The 26,327-nt window shown below is 46.7% G+C and overlaps 1 protein-coding gene and 1 long non-coding RNA gene across 2 annotated transcripts in view; one reads left to right on the forward strand and one right to left on the reverse strand.

Moving 5' to 3' along the window:
- Positions 1–26,327, forward strand: part of LOC144762717 (uncharacterized) — a 924,777-nt gene that overhangs the window by 586,139 nt on the left and 312,311 nt on the right. The window lies entirely within an intron of this gene.
- LOC144770529 (uncharacterized) lies at positions 1,610–2,372 on the reverse strand. Its single transcript, XR_013598923.1, has 3 exons — positions 2,314–2,372; positions 2,171–2,223; positions 1,610–1,727 (listed from the first exon to the last, which is right to left on the reverse strand). It is a non-coding gene; the product is annotated as an uncharacterized LOC144770529 (long non-coding RNA).

Consider the following 26,327-nt stretch of genomic DNA (forward strand, 5'->3'; position numbering starts at 1 on the left):
TCCCTGTAATCATATAGTTCCTAATCAAAAGAGAAGGATCACTTGTCCTGCATAACATTGGGTATGCAGGAACAGTTCTTTCAAGTCCCAATAAAAAACCCTCATGCACGTGTTGGTTGGTGGTAACGTTGAGCGGTATATCTTTGTTCTCCGCTTTCCCTCACACGTGTTTGCATAATCATAGGGTTTAGTGGTTATGCAACCTCCACCAGGAGGTAATACCCTTTGTTAAAACAGTCGTGACCAGTAATAGTGCTCGTGATACAGTGAAGGTGTATTAAAAGTCTCTAGGTTCCAGACACTGTTATTTATTCATTCTGGTTTCAAGAGGCAATAAAATTGATGTAGGTGACTTGGAGTTATTATGACTCATTCACACTAGAAAAATGGTGTAGGTCAACATGTTTCAACCCTCAATCGCCGGATGGTCGGGTGGGCTTTCTTCAGGACCAGGGGGTGAAGAGTATAAAAACGTGAGATATGCTCCTAAGAATTACTTAGAGTATCTGTGTTGAGGAACATCGTTTAATGTGGTTCCTAAAGGTCCTAAGGTACCTGTGAAGATAAACATTTCTTTAACAGACTAAACAAAGGGAGGGGTTCTTCAGGTTTATACAAGACTTACGAATTGGTACAATTATACCAGGGACATATAGTGCACAATGGTGTAGCTATTAAAAAAGCAATACTTCTAACTGATCTCCCTATTTCCTGGGCAGGGTCAACTCTCTCATGTTTGGTAAATACGGCGTGACTTCGTTTTTAATTACGTGCCTAAAGACAGAGTGGTTTCTCCTGCCATACATTCTGTATAAGAGAAGGTTGCATGATCTCTATTATGGCAAGCTTATGGAGACATTGAACGCACTCGTTTTTCTGCAATCCATTATTCTCTGGCTCAGTGTAATGCAATTCGGTAGTCACACTCAGACTAATGAAGGCGCATTTCATATACCTTCAGAAGTCGTTTTCATGCACTCGTTGTAGTTAAGTTTCATTCTTTTAGGTCATAAGACTCACACATCAGAAGGCGCATTTCATATACCTTCTGAGGCGGTTTTCATGCACTCATTCAGGCTCAGTGTTGTACATTCAGATCGTGAGGCTCAAAAATAAGAAGGCGTATTTCATATACCTCTAATCAGAAGTGGGGGAGATGGAATAATGATCCATTCATTTTCCGAGGAATATAGTCTAATCAAAGGAGAAAGGATCACTTGTCCTGATCAACCTTAGGTCTGCAGGGTGGTGGGGGGGGTTTTCTCGTCCCAATATTAAGACCCTCAGGCACGTGATGGGTATGGTGGTGTCTTTAAGCGGTATATCTTGATTCTCCGCTTATGTTTCACGTGTGTGCATAATCATTAGGTCTATTTAGGTTATGCAGCCTCCACCAGGAGGTTATTACCCAAGGTTGGTGCAGTAGTGAGCCAGAGATAAAAAGACCGAAAAGCCAGGAGGACGAAAAATTTATTAGGTCTGGTTTTGGGTCTGGTAAACTCAATTGTAGTGCATCCGGTTTTACTGGTTTATGAGTTACAGTTGCACTTTGAGTAAAAAAAGGTTAAAAATTTGGTTGACATGTTTCTGCCTCAATTGCCTTTGTTCTAGGACTTACGGGCATTCATCAGGACCGTGAAATAACGTGCAAAAAAATTAAATATAGTGTTAAGTGAAAAGGAAAAAGGTTATTGACCTGTTCCTATGTCTTGGAGGTCTTATGGTACCTGTAATGAGTAAACACATAATTGTAACACACACACTCGGGGTAGGGGGGGGCGGGGGGGACACACACCCACAGCAGAATTCTGCTGTTGACTTTTACCAATAAACAACTACAAAATGGCAATACTTTTTAGACCGTTTTCGTTCATTAAAGTGTCAACTCTCTCTAATCCTCTCCATACTCAGGCACCGTCCTATAGCATGCTTGCAAAGGGACAGAGTATGTTTAAAATAGTATCGTGCATTCATATTCATTGTGAACTCTAGTGATGCTGATGGCAGTGAATGTGTCTGCTAATCAATTTCTATCAGGGCGAGTGCGATGAAGGTTCGACCTATGGTCGTGGCATGCAAGGCATATTTAGCACTTTGTGAGCTGAAACGCCGTTCTCTTAGGAGGCGTCATGAAACATGCATACGCCGTTTTTTTGTTGCTAGCGTTTACCTCGCGCATTATTTGTGCACACTTCCTTCAGCCGGTAGAGATATTGGAGCGGGCTAAAGGGGAGGTAAAATGAGGCATTAATATCAAGGCGGCTGTCTTATACTTGCGGTTTTGTAGACGTGGTGAGTCTATCTCCTCGCTACCTATTGCGCCTCGTCCTCAGCTTGCTGTTGTGCGCGCTGCTCTGCTCTTACCGAACCGGAAGTGGTTCGTCTGGTTTCCGGGTTATTTTTGAGTAGCTGCCCGGAGGGCGGTGCTAACGTCCTCATTGCGTGCCTATTGGACTGATAATGTTTACTACGATGTTGGTGACATTCAAGGCTATACATTTCTTAATTGTTAGCCTCTCTTTTGTGTAACACTCGTTTCGATTTTTCCGCAAACCCTTGTATTAATTTTGCAAAACTAATTGGTGACAGTAGCGTTTTCCCATAGACGGAGTGGTTTTTAGTCCGCATGTGTACTAATGGGTAGTTTACAGATAATGGCTACGTGTGGTTCTGTATTTTACTTTGTGCAGATCTTCACTGATAGACTTTTGTTCTTTACATGGTAGGGTGAATCTCATTCACTGATGAGAACGTTTCTGCTATGTATTACGTACAATTTCACCTTAAGGGATAGAAAAAACGAGAATGGGCTGTATTCTCTTTTATGGAAGGTAACCCAATATCATATTACTGTTATTGTGTATATTGTTGGGGCTGTTATTTCCAGGGGGCAGTGGTTATCAATATTGAGATGGCTCTTTTATTGGTTTCAATCTGTAATCGGGCCTTATTTTTGGGGGTTTTTTGGTTTTTTGAACCGGGTTGCATTGTTAGCTCGTGGAGAGCTCCTAGGGTACTCATTTTTTTGCCACCGTGAGCCAAGGTATATTATCGTTCAACCCTTCGGTATCTGTCTTGAGTCTGTGTACCCATCTTTGCTCTTTTTCAAAGAGAATTCTTTCAGCATTATGGTCTTTGTGTGGTAGTGTTTCCAGGATTACCCATTGTAAGTCCGATGTTGTATGGCCCTTCTCTAGGTAATGGGTAGCCATCTTCGTGGTGCTCTTTTTGCATTTGACATTGCTCTTATGTTCGCATAGTCTTTGCTTTGCTTTTCTGCATGTCATTCCGATGTAGTTCATTTTACATGGACATGTAATCATGTAGACCACGTGGGTGGTGTTGCAGTTTGTGTGGCTGTTCAGAGTCCATTTGAAATTCGGTAGGAGTTGCAGTTCTTTGGTTGCTTTCGTGAGGTTGCAAACTGAGCATGAGCCACATGGGTAGTGACCTTTCACTTGTGGATTGCCCCATAGATTTAAATTATCTTTTGGTTTTTTTGGGGGTGGCCTCGTGTGGACCAAGATGTCTTTTAGATTTCTGCTCCTCTTATTTGCAAATCTTGGTTTCTGCCAGTTCAGATCCCCCGATGTGAGTATCCGCCAATTCTTATTGACCATCTTCTTTAGATTGTTTGTCATTGGGCTATACGTGGTAACGCACGTAAGTATTTCTTCAGCAGGTGTCTTTGGTGTGTTCTCAAGGAGTGCTTCTCTGTTCTGATTTTTGGCACGTTTTTTGCATTTGTTGATGATCTTTTTTGGATAATCTCGACTCTCTAGTTTTTTACAGAGGTCATCTGCTTGTGCTTTGTATTCTCTGGTATTGCTGCAATTGCGCCGCAGCCTGAGGAACTGGCTGTAAGGTAAGTTCTCTCGTAGCGGGCGTGGATGAAAACTGTTAAAAGATAAAAGGCTGTTTTTTGCAGTCGTCTTGAAGAAGGTGCGCGTTTGGAGAGTGTTCGCCGCAGCATAGATGGTTATGTCTAAGAAGTCAATGCTCTTGTTATTTGCACAATGAGTAAACTGTAGACATTCATCTTTTTGGTTCAACCATGTATGGAATTCTGACAGACTTTGATGGTTACCTTCCCAGATCACAAAGATATCATCAATGTATCGTTTCCAAAAACGTATACAATGATGATAAGGGTTATTGGTTTCATTGAGGATGTGTGTCTCCTCAAAGGAGCTCACGTATAGCCCTGCCACGCTCGGGGCAAATGTACTGCCCATCGAGGTCCCGTGGCACTGTAGGTATAGTGTGTCTCTGTATTGGAAAAAGTTTTCCATCAGGGCCAGCCGGCAGCATTCTAGAACGAAATGTCTAGGAGTTTTGTGTGACCATGTGGTGTCAAACAGTATGTCTTCTAGAGTCGCCATGGTCTTCTCCTGGGGTAGGCTGGTGTACAGACTTTCAACATCGAAACCCACCAGAAGCATGGTCTCTGGTGAGTATTCGATGTCTTTTAATTGATTTAGGAGGTCCCTTGTGTCCCTCAGATATGTTGGGGTATTTTGAACAAGTGGTCGCAGATACTGGTCAGCGAACTGGGAAAGAGGTTCAAGGATTGAACCTATCCCCGAAACAATGGGGCGTCCTGGTGGCGGTATCCGTCCTTTGTGTGTCTTAGGGAGTGAGTAGAAGTATGGGGTTCTTGGTGTTGTAGTTCTCAAGTAATCCCCTTCTTTTTTGGAGATCCAGTTATTGGTTTCCCCTTCCTCTATCATCATAGCTATTGTTGTTTGTAGTCTAGGTGTCGGGTCTATTGATAAGATTTTGTAGAATTTGTCATTAGACAAAAGATCCATACACTGTTGGTTGTATCCCGTACTGGTTAGGAGGACCACCCCTCCGCCTTTGTCGGCTGGCTTGATGACTATGTTGTTGTCACTTGTCAGTGCATTCAATGCTAGTTGTTCTGATCTCGTGATATTCTGGAATGGTTTCTGTATATCTCGAGCCAGATCGTCAATCCCCTTGAAGATAGCCTGTTCAAAAGTCTGAATTTCGATTGGGACCTGAGATTTTAGGGGGCAGAAGGATGATTTCTTTTTTAAATTTGTATCTCCTTCTTTGTTTCTGGGTCCATCTCCCTTGAAAAAGGCTCTCAATTTTAGTTTTCGGCAGAATTCTGCCATTTCGCATTTAGTCTTGAATACGTCCAATCTTGGTGTGGGAACATATCCCAATCCCTTGTTGAGTATGCTTTCTTCATCTTTGGTTAGGGTTCTGTCTGTGAGATTCACGATGAGGGATTCGTTGGTGTTCCCGTTTGGGCCTTTGTTACGCTCCTTGTTTGTACCTGTCTGGTCTGGTCGGACCAGGTCACTCCTCTTCTCCGTGTTCTCTCGGACGTGCGGCCATTCCCTAAAAATCAGAACAGAGAAGCACTCCTTGAGAACACACCAAAGACACCTGCTGAAGAAATACTTACGTGCGTTACCACGTATAGCCCAATGACAAACAATCTAAAGAAGATGGTCAATAAGAATTGGCGGATACTCACATCGGGGGATCTGAACTGGCAGAAACCAAGATTTGCAAATAAGAGGAGCAGAAATCTAAAAGACATCTTGGTCCACACGAGGCCACCCCCAAAAAAACCAAAAGATAATTTAAATCTATGGGGCAATCCACAAGTGAAAGGTCACTACCCATGTGGCTCATGCTCAGTTTGCAACCTCACGAAAGCAACCAAAGAACTGCAACTCCTACCGAATTTCAAATGGACTCTGAACAGCCACACAAACTGCAACACCACCCACGTGGTCTACATGATTACATGTCCATGTAAAATGAACTACATCGGAATGACATGCAGAAAAGCAAAGCAAAGACTATGCGAACATAAGAGCAATGTCAAATGCAAAAAGAGCACCACGAAGATGGCTACCCATTACCTAGAGAAGGGCCATACAACATCGGACTTACAATGGGTAATCCTGGAAACACTACCACACAAAGACCATAATGCTGAAAGAATTCTCTTTGAAAAAGAGCAAAGATGGGTACACAGACTCAAGACAGATACCAAAGGGTTGAACGATAATATACCTTGGCTCACGGTGGCAAAAAAATGAGTACCCTAGGAGCTCTCCACGAGCTAACAATGCAACCCGGTTCAAAAAACCAAAAAACCCCCAAAAATAAGGCCCGATTACAGATTGAAAAAATAAAAGAGCCATCTCAATATTGATAACCACTGCCCCCTGGAAATAACAGCCCCAACAATATACACAATAACAGTAATATGATATTGGGTTACCTTCCATAAAAGAGAATACAGCCCATTCTCGTTTTTTCTATCCCTTAAGGTGAAATTGTACGTAATACATAGCAGAAACTTTCTCATCAGTGAATGAGATTCACCCTACCATGTAAAGAACAAAAGTCTATCAGTGAAGATCTGCACAAAGTAAAATACAGAACCACACGTAGCCATTATCTGTAAACTACCCATTAGTACACATGCGGACTAAAAACCACTCCGTCTATGGGAAAACGCTACTGTCACCAATTAGTTTTGCAAAATTAATACAAGGGTTTGCGCAAAAATCGAAACGAGTGTTACACAAAAGAGAGGCTAACAATTAAGAAATGTATAGCCTTGAATGTCACCAACATCGTAGTAAACATTATCAGTCCAATAGGCACGCAATGAGGACGTTAGCACCGCCCTCCGGGCAGCTACTCAAAAATAACCCGGAAACCAGACGAACCACTTCCGGTTCGGTAAGAGCAGAGCAGCGCGCACAACAGCAAGCTGAGGACGAGGCGCAATAGGTAGCGAGGAGATAGACTCACCACGTTTACAAAACCGCAAGTATAAGACAGCCGCCTTGATATTAATGCCTCATTTTACCTCCCCTTTAGCCCGCTCCAATATCTCTACCTGCTGAAGGAAGTGTGCACAAATAATGCGCGAGGTAAACGCTAGCAACAAAAAAACGGCGTATGCATGTTTCATGACGCCTCCTAAGAGAACGGCGTTTCAGCTCACAAAGCGCTAAATATGCCTTGCATGCCACGACCATAGGTCGAACCTTCATCGCACTCGCCCTGATAGAAATTGATTAGCAGACACATTCACTGCCATCAGCATCACTAGAGTTCACAATGAATATGAATGCACGATACTATTTTAAACATACTCTGTCCCTTTGCAAGCATGCTATAGGACGGTTCCTGAGTATGGAGAGGATTAGAGAGAGTTGACACTTTAATGAACGAAAACGGTCTAAAAAGTATTGCCATTTTGTAGTTGTTTATTGGTAAAAGTCAACAGCAGAATTCTGCTGTGGGTGTGTGTCCCCCCCGCCCCCCCCTACCCCGAGTGTGTGTGTTACAATTATGTGTTTACTCATTACAGGTACCATAAGACCTCCAAGACATAGGAACAGGTCAATAACCTTTTTCCTTTTCACTTAACACTATATTTAATTTTTTTGCACGTTATTTCACGGTCCTGATGAATGCCCGTAAGTCCTAGAACAAAGGCAATTGAGGCAGAAACATGTCGACCAAATTTTTAACCTTTTTTTACTCAAAGTGCAACTGTAACTCATAAACCAGTAAAACCGGATGCACTACAATTGAGTTTACCAGACCCAAAACCAGACCTAATAAATTTTTCGTCCTCCTGGCTTTTCAGTCTTTTTATCTCTGGCTCACTACTGCACCAACTTTGGGTAATAACCTCCTGGTGGAGGCTGCATAACCTAAATAGACCTAATGATTATGCACACACGTGAAACATAAGCGGAGAATCAAGATATACCGCTTAAAGACACCACCATACCCATCACGTGCCTGAGGGTCTTAATATTGGGACGAGAAAACCCCCCCACCACCCTGCAGACCTAAGGTTGATCAGGACAAGTGATCCTTTCTCCTTTGATTAGACTATATTCCTCGGAAAATGAATGGATCATTATTCCATCTCCCCCACTTCTGATTAGAAGATTATTAGCAGCGCACAGCTGTGGGAGTCTCTACGAAAATTGGATCAAGAAATCCTATTGACTGCCGAAGACATTCCAGGATGGCAGAAAATCTAGGATTAAGTTATTCCATAGAAGAGATTGACGCAATACTCGCAAGACCAGCACCGTTCATGAACAGTGACCTCTCACAAACCCTTTCTAACTCAACTGAATGGGATGAACTGACCGAAGTAAAAAAAGAAAGAGTCAGGACCGCTGTACATGGCATAATTATGACGGAGTACCTGAGAGTGAATGCGGCACCCAGAGGCCTCTGGGTCACCACAGCTCCAAGAATTTTCCGGAAGGATCTAGCTTTCAGAAAAGACTGGTCCGCCATTTCATGGAAATGTACAAGAGACTATCTAGTCCTGATTATAAAAACAGCCACAAGATTGGCGGATGAATTAACAATAAAAATCCGTATCCTGGAAACGAGTCTAAACAACACGGTCGACATCACCATATACAAAACCAAATTAGATGAAATTAACAAAGAAATGAGTGACTCTCATGAATACTTGATACAGACCAAGCTACAGAAACTAGCAAAGGAACTCAAAAAGTTCTCTATGGAAAAAGTGCACCCCTATAGCAGCAAGGACTACAAGGCAGATGACAATGCTTCCAACAATGGGTCAAACAGCAGTGCATCGAGTACCAGTTCTGACCAAGGAGGCAACAACCATAACAACCCAAGACACTACCAACAGAACAAAAGAGGTAACCGCCGTGGACGGAATTCCTGGCGCCCACCTTTCTTTCAAATGGACAACCAAGGGATGCCCTTCCAGCCGTTCAATCCCCATTTTCAAGGTTGGATGAATCCTTATTTCCAAGGCCCAGGTATGATGAATCATCAGATGCAACCTCATGGTGGACAAAATTTCCAACCGCGCATTCCTTTTTTAGGGAATGGCCGCACGTCCGAGAGAACACGGAGAAGAGGAGTGACCTGGTCCGACCAGACAGGTACAAACAAGGAGCGTAACAAAGGCCCAAACGGGAACACCAACGAATCCCTCATCGTGAATCTCACAGACAGAACCCTAACCAAAGATGAAGAAAGCATACTCAACAAGGGATTGGGATATGTTCCCACACCAAGATTGGACGTATTCAAGACTAAATGCGAAATGGCAGAATTCTGCCGAAAACTAAAATTGAGAGCCTTTTTCAAGGGAGATGGACCCAGAAACAAAGAAGGAGATACAAATTTAAAAAAGAAATCATCCTTCTGCCCCCTAAACTCTCAGGTCCCAATCGAAATTCAGACTTTTGAACAGGCTATCTTCAAGGGGATTGACGATCTGGCTCGAGATATACAGAAACCATTCCAGAATATCACGAGATCAGAACAACTAGCATTGAATGCACTGACAAGTGACAACAACATAGTCATCAAGCCAGCCGACAAAGGCGGAGGGGTGGTCCTCCTAACCAGTACGGGATACAACCAACAGTGTATGGACCTTTTGTCTAATGACAAATTCTACAAAATCTTATCAATAGACCCGACACCTAGACTACAAACAACAATAGCTATGATGATAGAGGAAGGGGAAACCAATAACTGGATCTCCAAAAAAGAAGGGGATTACTTGAGAACTACAACACCAAGAACCCCATACTTCTACTCACTCCCTAAGACACACAAAGGACGGATACCGCCACCAGGACGCCCCATTGTTTCGGGGATAGGTTCAATCCTTGAACCTCTTTCCCAGTTCGCTGACCAGTATCTGCGACCACTTGTTCAAAATACCCCAACATATCTGAGGGACACAAGGGACCTCCTAAATCAATTAAAAGACATCGAATACTCACCAGAGACCATGCTTCTGGTGGGTTTCGATGTTGAAAGTCTGTACACCAGCCTACCCCAGGAGAAGACCATGGCGACTCTAGAAGACATACTGTTTGACACCACATGGTCACACAAAACTCCTAGACATTTCGTTCTAGAATGCTGCCGGCTGGCCCTGATGGAAAACTTTTTCCAATACAGAGACACACTATACCTACAGTGCCACGGGACCTCGATGGGCAGTACATTTGCCCCGAGCGTGGCAGGGCTATACGTGAGCTCCTTTGAGGAGACACACATCCTCAATGAAACCAATAACCCTTATCATCATTGTATACGTTTTTGGAAACGATACATTGATGATATCTTTGTGATCTGGGAAGGTAACCATCAAAGTCTGTCAGAATTCCATACATGGTTGAACCAAAAAGATGAATGTCTACAGTTTACTCATTGTGCAAATAACAAGAGCATTGACTTCTTAGACATAACCATCTATGCTGCGGCGAACACTCTCCAAACGCGCACCTTCTTCAAGACGACTGCAAAAACCAGCCTTTTATCTTTTAACAGTTTTCATCCACGCCCCCTACGAGAGAACTTACCTTACAGCCAGTTCCTCAGGCTGCGGCGCAATTGCAGCAATACCAGAGAATACAAAGCACAAGCAGATGACCTCTGTAAAAAACTAGAGAGTCGAGATTATCCAAAAAAGATCATCAACAAATGCAAAAAACGTGCCAAAAATCAGAACAGAGAAGCACTCCTTGAGAACACACCAAAGACACCTGCTGAAGAAATACTTACGTGCGTTACCACGTATAGCCCAATGACAAACAATCTAAAGAAGATGGTCAATAAGAATTGGCGGATACTCACATCGGGGGATCTGAACTGGCAGAAACCAAGATTTGCAAATAAGAGGAGCAGAAATCTAAAAGACATCTTGGTCCACACGAGGCCACCCCCAAAAAAACCAAAAGATAATTTAAATCTATGGGGCAATCCACAAGTGAAAGGTCACTACCCATGTGGCTCATGCTCAGTTTGCAACCTCACGAAAGCAACCAAAGAACTGCAACTCCTACCGAATTTCAAATGGACTCTGAACAGCCACACAAACTGCAACACCACCCACGTGGTCTACATGATTACATGTCCATGTAAAATGAACTACATCGGAATGACATGCAGAAAAGCAAAGCAAAGACTATGCGAACATAAGAGCAATGTCAAATGCAAAAAGAGCACCACGAAGATGGCTACCCATTACCTAGAGAAGGGCCATACAACATCGGACTTACAATGGGTAATCCTGGAAACACTACCACACAAAGACCATAATGCTGAAAGAATTCTCTTTGAAAAAGAGCAAAGATGGGTACACAGACTCAAGACAGATACCGAAGGGTTGAACGATAATATACCTTGGCTCACGGTGGCAAAAAAATGAGTACCCTAGGAGCTCTCCACGAGCTAACAATGCAACCCGGTTCAAAAAACCAAAAAAACCCCAAAAATAAGGCCCGATTACAGATTGAAACCAATAAAAGAGCCATCTCAATATTGATAACCACTGCCCCCTGGAAATAACAGCCCCAACAATATACACAATAACAGTAATATGATATTGGGTTACCTTCCATAAAAGAGAATACAGCCCATTCTCGTTTTTTCTATCCCTTAAGGTGAAATTGTACGTAATACATAGCAGAAACGTTCTCATCAGTGAATGAGATTCACCCTACCATGTAAAGAACAAAAGTCTATCAGTGAAGATCTGCACAAAGTAAAATACAGAACCACACGTAGCCATTATCTGTAAACTACCCATTAGTACACATGCGGACTAAAAACCACTCCGTCTATGGGAAAACGCTACTGTCACCAATTAGTTTTGCAAAATTAATACAAGGGTTTGCGCAAAAATCGAAACGAGTGTTACACAAAAGAGAGGCTAACAATTAAGAAATGTATAGCCTTGAATGTCACCAACATCGTAGTAAACATTATCAGTCCAATAGGCACGCAATGAGGACGTTAGCACCGCCCTCCGGGCAGCTACTCAAAAATAACCCGGAAACCAGACGAACCACTTCCGGTTTGGTAAGAGCAGAGCAGCGCGCACAACAGCAAGCTGAGGACGAGGCGCAATAGGTAGCGAGGAGATAGACTCACCACGTCTACAAAACCGCAAGTATAAGACAGCCGCCTTGATATTAATGCCTCATTTTACCTCCCCTTTAGCCCGCTCCAATATCTCTACCGGCTGAAGGAAGTGTGCACAAATAATGCGCGAGGTAAACGCTAGCAACAAAAAAACGGCGTATGCATGTTTCATGACGCCTCCTAAGAGAACGGCGTTTCAGCTCACAAAGCGCTAAATATGCCTTGCATGCCACGACCATAGGTCGAACCTTCATCGCACTCGCCCTGATAGAAATTGATTAGCAGACACATTCACTGCCATCAGCATCACTAGAGTTCACAATGAATATGAATGCACGATACTATTTTAAACATACTCTGTCCCTTTGCAAGCATGCTATAGGACGGTGCCTGAGTATGGAGAGGATTAGAGAGAGTTGACACTTTAATGAACGAAAACGGTCTAAAAAGTATTGCCATTTTGTAGTTGTTTATTGGTAAAAGTCAACAGCAGAATTCTGCTGTGGGTGTGTGTCCCCCCCCGCCCCCCCCTACCCCGAGTGTGTGTGTTACAATTATGTGTTTACTCATTACAGGTACCATAAGACCTCCAAGACATAGGAACAGGTCAATAACCTTTTTCCTTTTCACTTAACACTATATTTAATTTTTTTGCACGTTATTTCACGGTCCTGATGAATGCCCGTAAGTCCTAGAACAAAGGCAATTGAGGCAGAAACATGTCGACCAAATTTTTAACCTTTTTTTACTCAAAGTGCAACTGTAACTCATAAACCAGTAAAACCGGATGCACTACAATTGAGTTTACCAGACCCAAAACCAGACCTAATAAATTTTTCGTCCTCCTGGCTTTTCGGTCTTTTTATCTCTGGCTCACTACTGCACCAACCTTGGGTAATAACCTCCTGGTGGAGGCTGCATAACCTAAATAGACCTAATGATTATGCACACACGTGAAACATAAGCGGAGAATCAAGATATACCGCTTAAAGACACCACCATACCCATCACGTGCCTGAGGGTCTTAATATTGGGACGAGAAACCCCCCCCCACCACCCTGCAGACCTAAGGTTGATCAGGACAAGTGATCCTTTCTCCTTTGATTAGACTGTATTTCATATACCTTCAGGGGCGGTTCTCTTATAAACAGTATAGGGTACATTCACACCATGCCAAGCTCAGATACGTGTCCGTTCATTCCACGTACCTTCGGATGGTTTAATTTAAAACCTCATCGGGATCCGCGTGGGTCAGCGGGGCCTGCTATAATGACAGGTTATACTTCAGTTAATATATCACAGTTTTCAATACGTTACGGTTTAGTCGACGTTGTGTCTCCTGCTACCTGCGGTCAGTCCGTTCTTCAACTGGTTCTGACTCTGCCACTGATGGTCCCGGAAACAGTATAGCTTCCGGGTTCATGAATTTATGTACGAATGGCAATGTAAACAGACGAACAGTAATTATTCATAGTCTTTTTTCTAATATTCCGGTTGTTTTAACCAATTTGCATTGTATTCAGTTTTATGATTATAACGTTCAGATAAATACCCCAATGGTCGTTTACTTTCAGTTCTCGCAAATTTCAGTGACCCATTGTGATGACCTTTATTTTTTCAAACAGATTTCAGAATGAATTTCTGAGTCTTTATTCTCGCCTTAATTCTGGATTTTTCTCGAATCAGTCTTATTTGAACATATGTGTTACAACATCCCAGTAGTTTTAAAATTTGCTCTGACTATTTCTTCAGCTCTTCTTCCGAGATTATAGGATTACTAGTAGAGAGCTCTTTCATTTCTGATCGTTGGTTGGGTGGCTCATCGCCTAGTGGTTACTTATAAATACTACCCCACGGAATATTATCGTTGAGTCCTTCTCTGTCAGTTCCCAGTCTATGCACCCATCTTTGTTCCTTTTCAAAAAGGATCCTTTCTGCATTGTGATCTCTATTGTTCAGTGTTTCCAGAACAACCCACTCAAGGTCATTGATTGTGTGTCCTGCTTCCAAATAATGATTAAACATCTTAGTCGTGATCTTCTTACATTTGATATTACTTCGATGCTCACATAAGCGTTGCTTGACTTTTCTGCACGTCATGCCAATGTAGTGTTTTCTACATGGGCATGTGATCATGTAGATCACATGGCTCGTATTGCAATTAGTGTGGTTTAATAGTTTCCATCTAAAGTCTGGCAAAAGTTGTATTTCTTTTGTGACCTTAGTTAAGGGACATACAGAGCAGGAGCCACAAGGGTAGTGTCCTACCACTGGGCGGGTATCCCATGGTGAATTTGTGACCGCTAGTAGTTTTTTCGGAGGAGGTCTCGTATGTACCAACATGTCCTTTAGGTTTCTGGTTGTTTTGTTTGCAAACCTGGGTTTGGGCCACTGTATGCTTGCTGAGGTTAGGATTCTCCAGTTTTTGTTTACGCTCTTCTTTAATTTATTACTGGCAGGACCAAAGGTGGTTACACACGTTAAGATGTCAGGTTCTTGTTCTCGCAGTGTCTGTTCAAGGAGCCCATCTCTGTTTTGATTTCGTGCTCTTTTCTTGCATCTATCGATGACTCTTTTCGGGTAGTTCCTGTCTCCAAGCTTTTGTCCAAGGTCGTTCGCCTGTTGTTTATATTCATTAATTCCATTTTTGCTGTTGCCTCATGTGTTTTTGCTGGTGTTAGATGCTTTGGGCACTGTGCCACTGCTATTCAGTGCCACAGTGCAAGTGCTCCCTATCGTAAATTGATGTATGGATTAGTGATTTCATGTTTGGCTAATTTGGTTTACTTGTCAGACCCTAGTCTAGTGCACTGAGTGTGCCTGGGCATGTAACCCAAATGCTGCTGGGGGACCTGCAGCACTGGTTGTGCCACCCACAGAAGCAGCCTCGTAAAATGTGTCTAAGGTCATCCTTTGCTGAGCCTGTGTGCATTCTGGTACTGTCATGCTGACTGGGTAAGTGCACCCACTTGCCAGTCCCTAAACCTTCCCTTCTCTACATATTAGCCACCCCTATGGTAGGCCCAAGGGCGGGGTGCATTTTAAGTATAAGGTAGGACAAGCCCTGGTGTGTGTGGCATGTCCTAATAGTGAATTACAGCCATTTTCGTTTTTCACTATTGCAAGGCTACCTGTTCTCCATAGGCCAGAATGGGCTGTTAGAATTGTTACACTTTATAATCCTAACAGGCTCAGAGAACATGGTAGAAATTCGAGTTTAGTTTGCCTGAACTCAGAATAATAAAATACATCTTTTAGTAAAGTGTATTTTAATATTCTGTGTTTGCAAATACCACTTATAGAAAGTAGGTATTTGCTTGTCTAACCATTCCAACCTGCCTCTGCTAGGTTGTGTATTCCTATGTCTGGTTTCTGTGAGTGATAGGGCTGGGGAATTCCAGGAGACAGGCTGAGTCACCCAGTGGTGAATAGAGAGATCTGCATCTTGATGGGAGGGAGGAGTGCACCTGAACTCTGTATAGGGCTGTGCCTGCCTTCCACAATGCAGGCTCCACCCCCTGGGGAGCAGCTGATGTCTCTGCCCTACACACTGAAAGAAGAGAAGGAGTCTTGTCAACAAAGTGCTCCAGGACTGTACTTGCCTTCCACAATGCTGGCTTCATCTCCTGTGGGGTGTCTGATGTGCATGCCCTGCACTGTGAAAGGAAAGGAGAAGTCTGGTAAACAGAGTGCTTCAGAACTGGTTTGGACTGGGCAACGGCCCCTCTCCCCTCAGAGAACAAAGGATGTCTGGGTATAAATATTGGGACCCTGATCCCATGAAATTAGATCACTTTGGGACTAAAAGAAGAAACCTTTACTGAGGAGAGGAACCTGAAGATACTGAGGAGAGACTATTTCCAAGCTGAAGTGCTGCTTGGGGGATTGGCCTGCAGTGGTTGCCTTACTGCCAAAGGAAGGAGAAAGGAACTTTGTAACTGTGCTTTCAACTTGTGAAGGATCTCCAAGGGCTTGGAAAAGAGCTTGCCTCCTGCTGAAGTCTCAGGGACAACAGACTTCACCCCCCAGCTCCCCAGAGTTCTTTTGGAAGTGCCTGCTGCTGTTTTGGGCCTTCTGAGGAACTGCGTGTTGCAAGGAGCTGGAAGCGCGACTCAACGAGAAGAAGCGTGTCACCGTCACTGTGCCTGCCGTCGCAACTCTGGAGAAAGGAGGGTGTCGCCGCTGGAACTGTCGCACTGCACCACATCGGAGAGAAGCGTGCCGCAACGAAGAGGAAGTGTGTTGCCATCGCTGCTGCTGCCGTTGCAATTCCGAAGAAGGAGGGTGTCGCCGCTGTGGTTGTCGCACTGCACCGCATCAGGAGAAGAATCTCGCAACGAAGTCGGAGCGTGTCACCATCGCAACTCCGGAGAAGGAGGGTGTCGCGGCTGAAACTGTCGTATTGCACCGCATCGACCAAGAGCACCCCGAAAAGCGCGCCGCCATCGGAGCTGCTGCCGTCGCATCTTGGATGTCGCCGCTGTAGTTGTCGCATCGAGCGGAAGCTTCACACATCGTGGAGAAGAGCGTCGCCGCTGGAACTGTTGCCATCGCATCGTAAGGGTGTCGCAGCTGCAGTCCACGCATCAGAACGAGAACTTCTCGCGTCCCCGAGAAGCGTGCCGCATCTGGAAGATCTTCACATCTTTATTTCTTTGTAGCTGAACTTTGCCGCATTTCCCATCGCTGCAACATTGCTTGTCGTGGAAGCACAGCACATCTTAAGGTACATTGACGCAGAGTGTCGCATCTAAGAACTGAACTGAACTAAACTTAATCTACCATCTTAAAGTAATCATAGTGTGTATTTTTGTTGTTCATGGTCTTGTGGTAACTCTATATACAGTCTACTTATTTTTTTAAATAAAACCTGTGTGGTGTCCATTGGTAGTGTTGTCACTGGGTTACTTTATGTGGTCACAACTGCTTAACTTACAACGCCTCTGAAATAAGCCTTGAGTGCGCGCGCCACGCAACCTAGAGGGTGAGCAGGGGTTATTTTAGGTGTGTAATCCCCTTTTCATGACTAGAGGAGAGGGTCCCTATTTTTCTCAAGTACCTACCTGTGCCAACTAGATACCCCCAAATCTAACATTGGTAGGCAGCGGAAGGGATTCTGGATTTGCATTTGTGACTCATGTACAGTGACTGGTAAACACTACTTGGTGAGTGCAGACCATAACGATACCGCATACTTTTTGGTAGATTCCTTTTTGAATTTTATTTTTTTGGGTTTGCCTATTTTTGAAAGGTGCCTATTTCAGTAGAGAGAGCAGAATCTGTAGCCTCCCTTAATTGCGAATGGGAAGAGGAGGAGAGGCTGGAATGCTACACAGTAAAGCAGATGAAGTACTTTTGCAAGAAATCCAATGTTTCCACTTCTGGATTTAAAGTGAAGGAAGAGTTCTACAAGGCGCTGAGGGCCTGGGTAGAAGCAAGGAAAACACCTGTGATTGAGGAGGATGGTGATGCAGAAGTACAACAGGAAAACCCATTGGGCTCAAGAGGAAGGAAGGCACTCTCCCCTGCAGGTAGCATTGGCTCTAACAAAAGTCTGTCTTCAGAGGAGCTGGAGGACAGAGAGAGATCAAGAAGGCATGAAATGGAGATGACCAGGTTCAAGGTGGATAGGCAGTGGAATTAGAAAATAGAAAGTTAGATCTTGAGGAAAAGAGAATGCAGTTTGAGCATGACAAAGTTTTGAGGGAGTTGGAGTTTTTTTTTTTTTTTTTTTTTTTTTTTTTTAAAAACCTTTATTTGAGCAAGCAAAAAGGTACAAGGATGGGCCTACAACCACACGGGCCAGCCGCTAAAAAGGAGTAGACACATATCATATATGCCCGCAGAGGTAACCGTCAATCAAGAATGCAATACTCCACATTATATACAGGACAAAAACAGGTTTTATATATATGAAAGAACAAACATACAAAAAGGCGAGAGTGTATCACTGAAGGCAGCCCAAGGGACGCAAGGGGGGGACAGCAACGGAAGTGCAGTAGCAATATTCTAAGCACTAAGGAGTTCGGAGGGGGGGGGGGGGAGGGGCGCAGAGATCAGGAAGAAGAAGGGGGGAGAGCCGGAGATACCAGCTCAGTCCCTATATGAAGATTCCGGGAACGCTAGCCTAAGGAGACAGGGTAATCTCGATAGTGTCCACAAGGGGAGGAGTACAAATGTCGCCACGGTATTCGTTCCATTGACCCCACACCTTCACCCATGCCTTGGGTCTGCCCCTGGCCACGTAGACAGTTTTCTCACGGAACATGGACCAATCCATGTTATCCTCCCATTGCGAGAGGGCAGGGGGCCTGGAGGCCCCCCAGAGTTGCGCAATATCTCGCTTCGCAATCATATAGCCCAGGGTGGCCCATCTAGTCTGTGCCACCGAACAGTCCGTGGGCTCCCAGACATTCAAAAGACAGCGACGAGGTTCCGGACGCAAGGATATCCCTGTCACCACAGTCATCAGATCAAGCACAGCCACCCAATAAGCAGCCACCATCGGGCACTCCCAAAGAATATGCAGGAAAGTAGCACGCAAACCACATCCACGCTTACACAGTCCATCGGAGGAAAAGCCCATCACCATCAGTCGCGGTCCCGTCACGTACACCCGATGAAGGATCTTCAATTGGACCAGACGGAGTCGAGCCGGTATAGCCACCTCCTTCGGAGAGGAGAGGGCCGATTGCCAATCCTCATCATCAAGTTCCAACCCATCTCCCATCCACTGTTCCCGAAGTCGGGCCAATAAGTCAGTCCGATTGTTAATCAACTTTTTATAGATCAGGGAGATAGTGCTATCAGGAAGATGTTCGTCAAGGATACGGTCTTCAAGTGGGGAAGAGTCAGGCGGAATCTCACCAGGAGCAAACACCGAAACCAAAGCGTGCCTGATCTGTAAATAACGAAAGAATTCCCGACTACTCAGGCCGTAGTCAGCCTGGAGGGCCTGAAACGGGCGCACAGAACCCTTAGAGTATACATCCCCCACTTTAGAGATCCCAATCAAGTCCCAACGGTCAAAACCCTTGGAAGACCAAAGACCGCCCAGACGTTCTGAAGCATAAAGCGGCGTCGCCAACGTCAAGCGATCCTCCCAGCCCAGGCTCACATTCGCAGCACGCCACACCGTCAAAGCAGTCAAAGTAGGTCCCACAAGATGGCGCCCAGCGGAGCGAGAATAGAGCACTCTGTTAAAGTCACCTCCCGGAAGCTGAAGTTTATCCATCTCAAACGCCGGATTACGACCCGGCGAGAACATAGCGTGATTAATAGCGGACAGATGGGAAGCCCAGTAGTATCTCTTAATATCGGGGAGCGCCATGCCCCCATCGTATCACGGGATGGAAAGTTTCGCGAGAGCAATGCGCGGTCGCCCATCCCAAATAAGTTGCCTCTGAAGGCTCTCAATCTCCCGAAAATAGGTCTTGGGGATAGGATCATAATAATTCTGGAGAGCGTAGAGAAACCGCGGTAGTGACATCATCTTAAACAGGGCCGCCCGACCCAGTGGAGACAGGGGAAGTTTGCGCCAACGGGCAACGTCCAAACGGAGCCTAAGCAACGGGGGAAGGAGATTACGATCAAAACGAAGGGACGGGTCCAAGGTAACAAAAACCCCCAAGTATTTGAAACCATCCCGGACCACCTGAAGAGGAAGTCTACTCGGCAACAGAGGCAAGATACCAGATAAAACGTATACACAGGACTTAGACCAGTTGATGACGAGGCCTGAGTTAGCGCCAAAGGACGCAAGAACGTCAAATAAAACAGATAAAGACTTGCGAGGAGAAGTAAGATACAAGAGGATGTCGTCCGCATAAAGCGAGACGCGGTCTTCGAAATCCGGGGCCCAACGAATACCTTTAAGGGACGGTTCCCAACGGAGCCAGGCCGCCAACGGTTCAAGAGCGAGCGCGAACAACAAAGGGGACAAGGGGCAACCCTGACGGGTACCCCTGCCCAAGGAGAAGGGGGCCGACACTCTACCGTTCACTACAACTTGCGCCAGAGGTTCCGCGTACAACAGTCTAACCCAGCTAATAAACTCGCACCCGAATCCAAATTTCTCAAGTGTCGCCCATAAATAGGGCCACTCCACAGTATCAAAGGCCATGGAGGCGTCCAGGGACGCCAAAATGGCCGGTTCAGTCAAAAGCCCCGCCCTCGCCAGCGCGCCGTGGAGGCGACGTAAATTCAGAGCCGTGTTGCGATGCGGGATAAAGCCAGATTGATCCGGATGGACCAACTCCCCGAGAACCGAAAGGAGACGGGTCGCCAAAAGTTTAGCCAACACCTTAGGTTCAACATTTAATAGGGATATGGGCCTATACGAGGAACAGAGGTCACGCGGTTTACCCTCTTTGGGAATGACGACGATTGTCGCCAGACGCTGATCATAAGGAAGTATGTTCCGCTCACGAGATTCTAGAAACATGGCGCGGAGATACGGCGCCACCTTATCGGGGCGTAACTTGTACAACTCGATAGGCAAACCGTTCGGGCCCAATGCTTTGCCCGAACGGAGTGATCGAACTGCATTGGCTATCTCATCATTCGTAAAAGGGGAGTCCAAAGCAATACGGTCCAAGTCGGTGACACAGGGCAAAGTGATATCACGCAGAAGAAGGCGGGAGTCGGCAACATCCCTCACAGACACGGGAGCATATACCACACGGAAATATTCCGCAAAACGATCAACAATGGCGGTCGGATCAATCACATTCTCACCACTCGCAGACTGAATCACGGGCACCACACGATTAACTCTTTCTTTCTTGTCCAACCACGCTAGGAGTTTGCCCGCCTTGTCACCCACATCGTACAATCTGCCCTGCTGCTCACGAAACATCACCTTTGCAGCGTCAGTGACCAGAGATTTATATGCAAACTGTTTTAGACCCAGGGCATGGAGTTTCTCAGGCGTGACACCAGATTCCAACTCGTCCTCCAAAGCAGAGATCTCCCCCTCAAGGTCCACCACCTCCCTCCTCCCAGCCCTCTTAGCTTCAACAATCAAGGAAAGGGCCTGTCCACGAATCACAGTTTTAAAGGCTTCCCACAGGGACACAGCCGAAGAGACCGACCCCTCGTTTTCCAGGAAATATGCATCCATGGACTTGAGCAAGAGGGTACGAGTCTCAGGGGAGGAAAGATACCAAGGGTTAATGGGAGCCACTCGGCCCGCAGCCTCTACCCCAACCTCGAAACGAAGCCAGAGCGGCGAGTGATCAGAAATACCCCTCGGCAAATGTAAAATCTCACGAACCGCCGACGATTGGGCTGCGGGCATCAGGAAATAATCCAGCCGAGACAGACTGCCATGAGCCCCAGAATGGAAGGTGTATTGGAGCTGAGTAGGATGCAACAGTCGCCAGCAGTCCACAAGGCCAAAGGTATCTAAAAACCCACCCAACCACTGCTGAGCCTGCGGGGTATCTCTAGGGGGATGGCGATCGTGAAGGCCGGAAAGCACCGAATTAAAATCACCGGCCAGAAAGAGAGTGCTATCAGGGAGATCTAACAAAACACGGCCCAAGTCAGTAAAAGTAGAGGCCTGCAAACCCGGGGGAACATAAACATTGAAGAGAGATAGGGTGCGGCCTTCATACCTACCCACCAGGACAGTATATCTCCCACGGTCATCATGAATCACCTCATCGATCGCCAGGGGGAGGGAGGTTCGAACAAGAATACCCACACCCCTAGATCCGGAGGTAAACCCCGAGTGCGCCACAAGGCGGTAGCCCCATCTATTCATTGCATAACAAACATTACCAATCAAATGGGTTTCTTGCATGAAAACAATGTCCGGTGACAAACGTCGTATACATTTTAAGACCACACTGCGCTTAATACGATCTCCCAGGCCATTAACGTTCCAGGAAAGAAATTTCAACCCTCTACCCCCCATCCCAGCCGCCCGAGCCAAGACCCCTCGTCCATGAGCTAGACATCAGAAACAGCAGCAAACACAGGAGCAACTCGCCTTGAAAACAACACACAGAAAAGAAAAAACTTCCCAACCCCCCTCCCCCAAACTGAAGAGAAACACCCCCCACCCTGCACCCCTGCAAAAAGCTAAAGAGCCACCCCAACCTGCAGTGTGCCTGTCGCCCAAGAACCCCTATTCTACACAAAGACCCCGGAGGAGGAAAGGTCTCCGTTCCACCCTCCCCCCGACCTCAGCAAGAACAAAAATAACAAACGAAAGACAGAATGATCACAATGTAGAGGGACGCCGGCCAACATTCCTGAGAATGTATTCAAAATAAGACATAAGAGCCGAACAGTTAGATCTCCACACCACCTTCGGCACCACCAGGGTGAGCGGCGGAGTCAGTCTCAGGAGGACGGTCAGGCAATGAGTCCAGCCAGTCATTAACAGCATCTGGCCGATCAAAGAAAAGGGTACGCTCATTGTATTCGACCCGAAGTCTGGTGGGAAAGAGCATGGCGTAACGTAGGCCCCGATCCCGAAGACGTTTCTTGGCACCACGAAACTCCATACGTTGTCTCTGAACCTGTTGGGAAAAGTCCGGGTAAAAGTTCACCGTAGCATTCTCAAAGGCCACCGGGCCCTTCACCCGCAAGGCCTGCAGGATAGCGTCCCGGTCTCTATAATGAAAAAGCTTCGCTACAATGGGTCTCGGCGGGGCTCCCGGCTTGACTTTGCCTCCTGGAACACGATGTGCGCGTTCCACCGTGAAAAATTTTGTGAGACCAGAAGGGGCCAGATGGTTCAAGACCAGATCCTCAACCAGGAGATCCACCGAGTGGGGTTCAGGGTTCTCCGGTACACCAACCAGGCGAACATTGCAGCGACGCGCCCTATTTTCAAAGTCCTCCAGGCGACGGGTCATGAAGTCGTTCCCCCGACGGAGATTTCCAATCTCAGTTTGGAGCTCCGAGACGTCATTCGTAAGGCTAGAAGATTTAATATCCAGTGATTGTACCCTCTCATTCGTCTTGCCGAGATCAGCACGAATCAGATTCACCTCAATAGCCACGGTGTCAAGTTTGTGGGCCAAGGCCTCGTACTGTAGGCCGATGGATTCCCTCACACCCGAGATGGCGCCCATGATATCCTGTAGGGAGGGCTCCGCCGACTCTTCCAAAACTCGTTCGGACGCTATACTGGAACCAGGCGGGGCAGCTCCGGGGGACCCCTTAGAATGGGTATAACGGTCCATGACATTTGATTGAACTGGAGCTCCGCGCAGAGGTGTTTTCGTCTTGCGCGTCTCTCTGTCCCCTCTGCCCGCCATTTTGAAGATGCGTCACAGGACAAGCCACCAGGTTCGACGGGCCCGACACTCAAAGTACAGGATCAAAAGTACATGAAAAAGGGGGCACAACTCGGGTAGAGGTCGCCAAGCCAGCAAATAGGTCAAATGAAAGCCCAACAGCCGATCTGCCTCCAAGTCTCAATCGCAACACGACATCCACACCCGTGGCCCAAGTCGGAACGGAATCGAAACCGAAACTTAGGAAGGGGGGACCCACAAGGCCAGATCTCCTGCCGTTGTTGTTCAATTGCAGGACGGCTACAGAACCGCACCCCGTCCCGGGCGCACCTCAAGGGCGGAGCCCAAAAGTTCAGAGCACCATATCTCAGGAATACGAGATCCAAATCGATTTCTGAAAAGTGCCAGGGTAATCAGCCAAACGTCCCTCACACGAATTCTTGCAAGAAATCAGGATTCAGCCAGGATAAAATGCCGGGAGCGGCGAGGGTCCGGAGAGCGCTGTGCTCAAGCGGCCATCTCGGATGCCCGCCAAGCTCCTCCCTCCGGGAGTTGGAGTTTAAAGCTAAAAGTTTGGAAATTCCTCCCTCTGGTCCAGTATACCGTCAGTACATACAGAAAGTAGAGTGTATATTCCCAAGGATGTGGTGAAGGAGTTTTACAAAAATGATGATATTGGTCAGTGGTTCAGAGGCTATGAGGTAGCCATTTCTTCCCACCGGGTCCCTGAGAGAGATTGGGGAGCGGGGTTGTGAGGAAGGTTCCTTAGTGAGGGGCGGGATACATTATTAGACTTGCCTTCTGATGTCCACAATTCATACAGCCACATGAAAGATGCATTGATGTCTAGATATGGTTTGACACCTGAGCTCTATAGGCAGAGGTTCAGGAAATGCAAAAAGTTAGAAAACAGTACTTGAGTTGAATATGTCACTTTCTTTTGCAGAGCATAGGATGGTTGGGTAAAGGGCAGCAAGGTTAACGATTTTCACGGTCTCTTTGATTTGATTGCATGGGAGCACTTGTCTGATAATTGTTTTCCAGAGCTGCACCAGCATCTGATAGATAGCAAGCTGACTAGCCCTAGGAAGCTTGCTGAGGAGGCGGACCGCTTGGTCAGTACCAGGGTCCACAAGGGTCACATGGGAGACTCAGCCAAAGGTGGGCAGGGTCCCCAGCAGAAGAGTGGGGGGGACAAGGGTAAACAGAAGGAGTTCCGAAGAGGGTCCCAAAGTAGTCCCCAAGGTAACCCCGTGAAAGGTTCCCAGCCTACCCCTGAGAGAAAGCCAGGGGCCCGACAGGTAGTCCTGTTTCCCAGGGGCCCCTGAAATGTTACAAGTGTGGTGATCTGGTTCATAAGGCGAATGATACCAGGTGCCGCCTGTTTGGTAAACAAGCACCCACTGGTGCTCCGCCCCCGCAGATGGCTAGTGTAGCCTTGGGGGAGGAGATTAATGTCCAAGGTGGGGGGGTCCCACACAGATGACCCTAGTCTCTTTAGGAGACAGTGAGATGGTCTCAGAGGCTCAGCTGCCCAGGAACACTAAGAAATATGGACAGCGAGTGACCGTCAATGGCCAAAAGGTGGAGGCTCTTAGAGATACAGGAGCCAGCGTGACAGCTGTCAGGTGTCACCTGGTGTCTCAAGAGCAGATTGTCCTTCATGCATTTTGCCAGGTTATCAACGCCGACAACACAGAGAGTCATTGTCCAATGGCTCAGGTTCCCTTTGAGTGGGGGGTCTCTGGTACTCTTCAGGTAGCGGTGAGGCCCGCCATGCCTGTTGACTGTTTGTTAGGAAATGATTTGGAGAGCTCCCCTTGGGAAAAGGTGGAGAAAACAACTCACTTGAAGATGGTTTTACTACCTGACTGGGTGTGCGTGATCACCCGGTCAATGTCAGCCAGTAGGGGTTCTCAAGAGGACCTGGAGCCTGAGAGGGAGGTCCAGGAACCTGCCGAAGAGAGAAGTGGCGAGGGGAGCGGGAAACCGGCCCCTGAAGTTCCCACGGCCCAGGAGGAGGTAGACCCTGAGGGGGATGCCCTGGAGCCTACCGGGGAACAGATAGCTGAACTGGGAGACCTGCCTGAGCTGACTCATTGGCAGCAAGAAGGAGGTCCCTCCAGGGAAGAATTTTGCAAGGAGAAGAAAGAGTGCCCTTCTCTTGTGGGCTTGCGGCAACAGGCTGTAAGCCAGGCAGCAGGTGATCAGTCAGGATCACATTGGATCTACTGGGAGAATGGTCTCCTGTATAGTGAGCCTAAGGTTGCTGAACCTGGGTCAGCCCGTGTGCTGGTGGTACGCCAGAAGTTCAGAGCCTTCCTACTGGGGCTGGCTCATGATGTGCCATTAGCAGGACATTTGGGGCAGGACATGACCTTTGAAAGGCTTGTCACCCACTTTCATTGGCCCCAAATACACAAGAGTTCTGATACTCATTGCAGGACTTGTCAGACTTGCCAGGCAAGTGGAAAGAGTGGGAGGAAGCACAAGGCTCCTCTCCAGCCATTCCCTGTGGTCCGTATCACTTTGAGCGGGTGGAGATTGACATTGTGGGGCCACTGGACCCCAAGACAGCCATGGGCAACAGGTTCATCCTGGTCTTGGTGGACCATGCCACCCGGTACCCGGAAGCCATACCTCTAAGGACAGTGACGGTCCCCGTGGTGGGACGAGCACTGATGGGAATTTTCTTCCGAGTGGGATTCCCTCACGAGGTGGTGCCTGACCGGAGAACCAGCTTCATTTCCAAGTATATGAAGTCCCTGTGGCAGTAGTGTGGTGTAACATACAAGTTTACCACTCCTTACCACCCCCAAGGAAACGGGTTGGTTGAAAGGTTCAACCGGACCCTGAAAGGCATGATAATGGGTCTTGAGGAACCCATGAGGCGTAAGTGGGACGTCCTCTTACCATGCCTGTTGTTTGCATACCGTGAGGTGCCACAGAAATATCTAGGGTTCAGTCCCTTTGAGCTTCTCTATGGACACCCAGTCAGAGGACCTCTGAGTCTGGTTAAAGAAGGCTGGGAGCAATCTCCCAGGAAACCTCCCCAGGATGTATATAGCTACATGCTGGCCTTCAGGAACCAGACCAGGCACTTCAGTGAACTCG

Source organism: Lissotriton helveticus, chromosome 1_1 (assembly GCF_964261635.1).
Source record: "Lissotriton helveticus chromosome 1_1, aLisHel1.1, whole genome shotgun sequence".
Taxonomy (NCBI): Eukaryota; Metazoa; Chordata; class Amphibia; order Caudata; family Salamandridae; genus Lissotriton; species Lissotriton helveticus.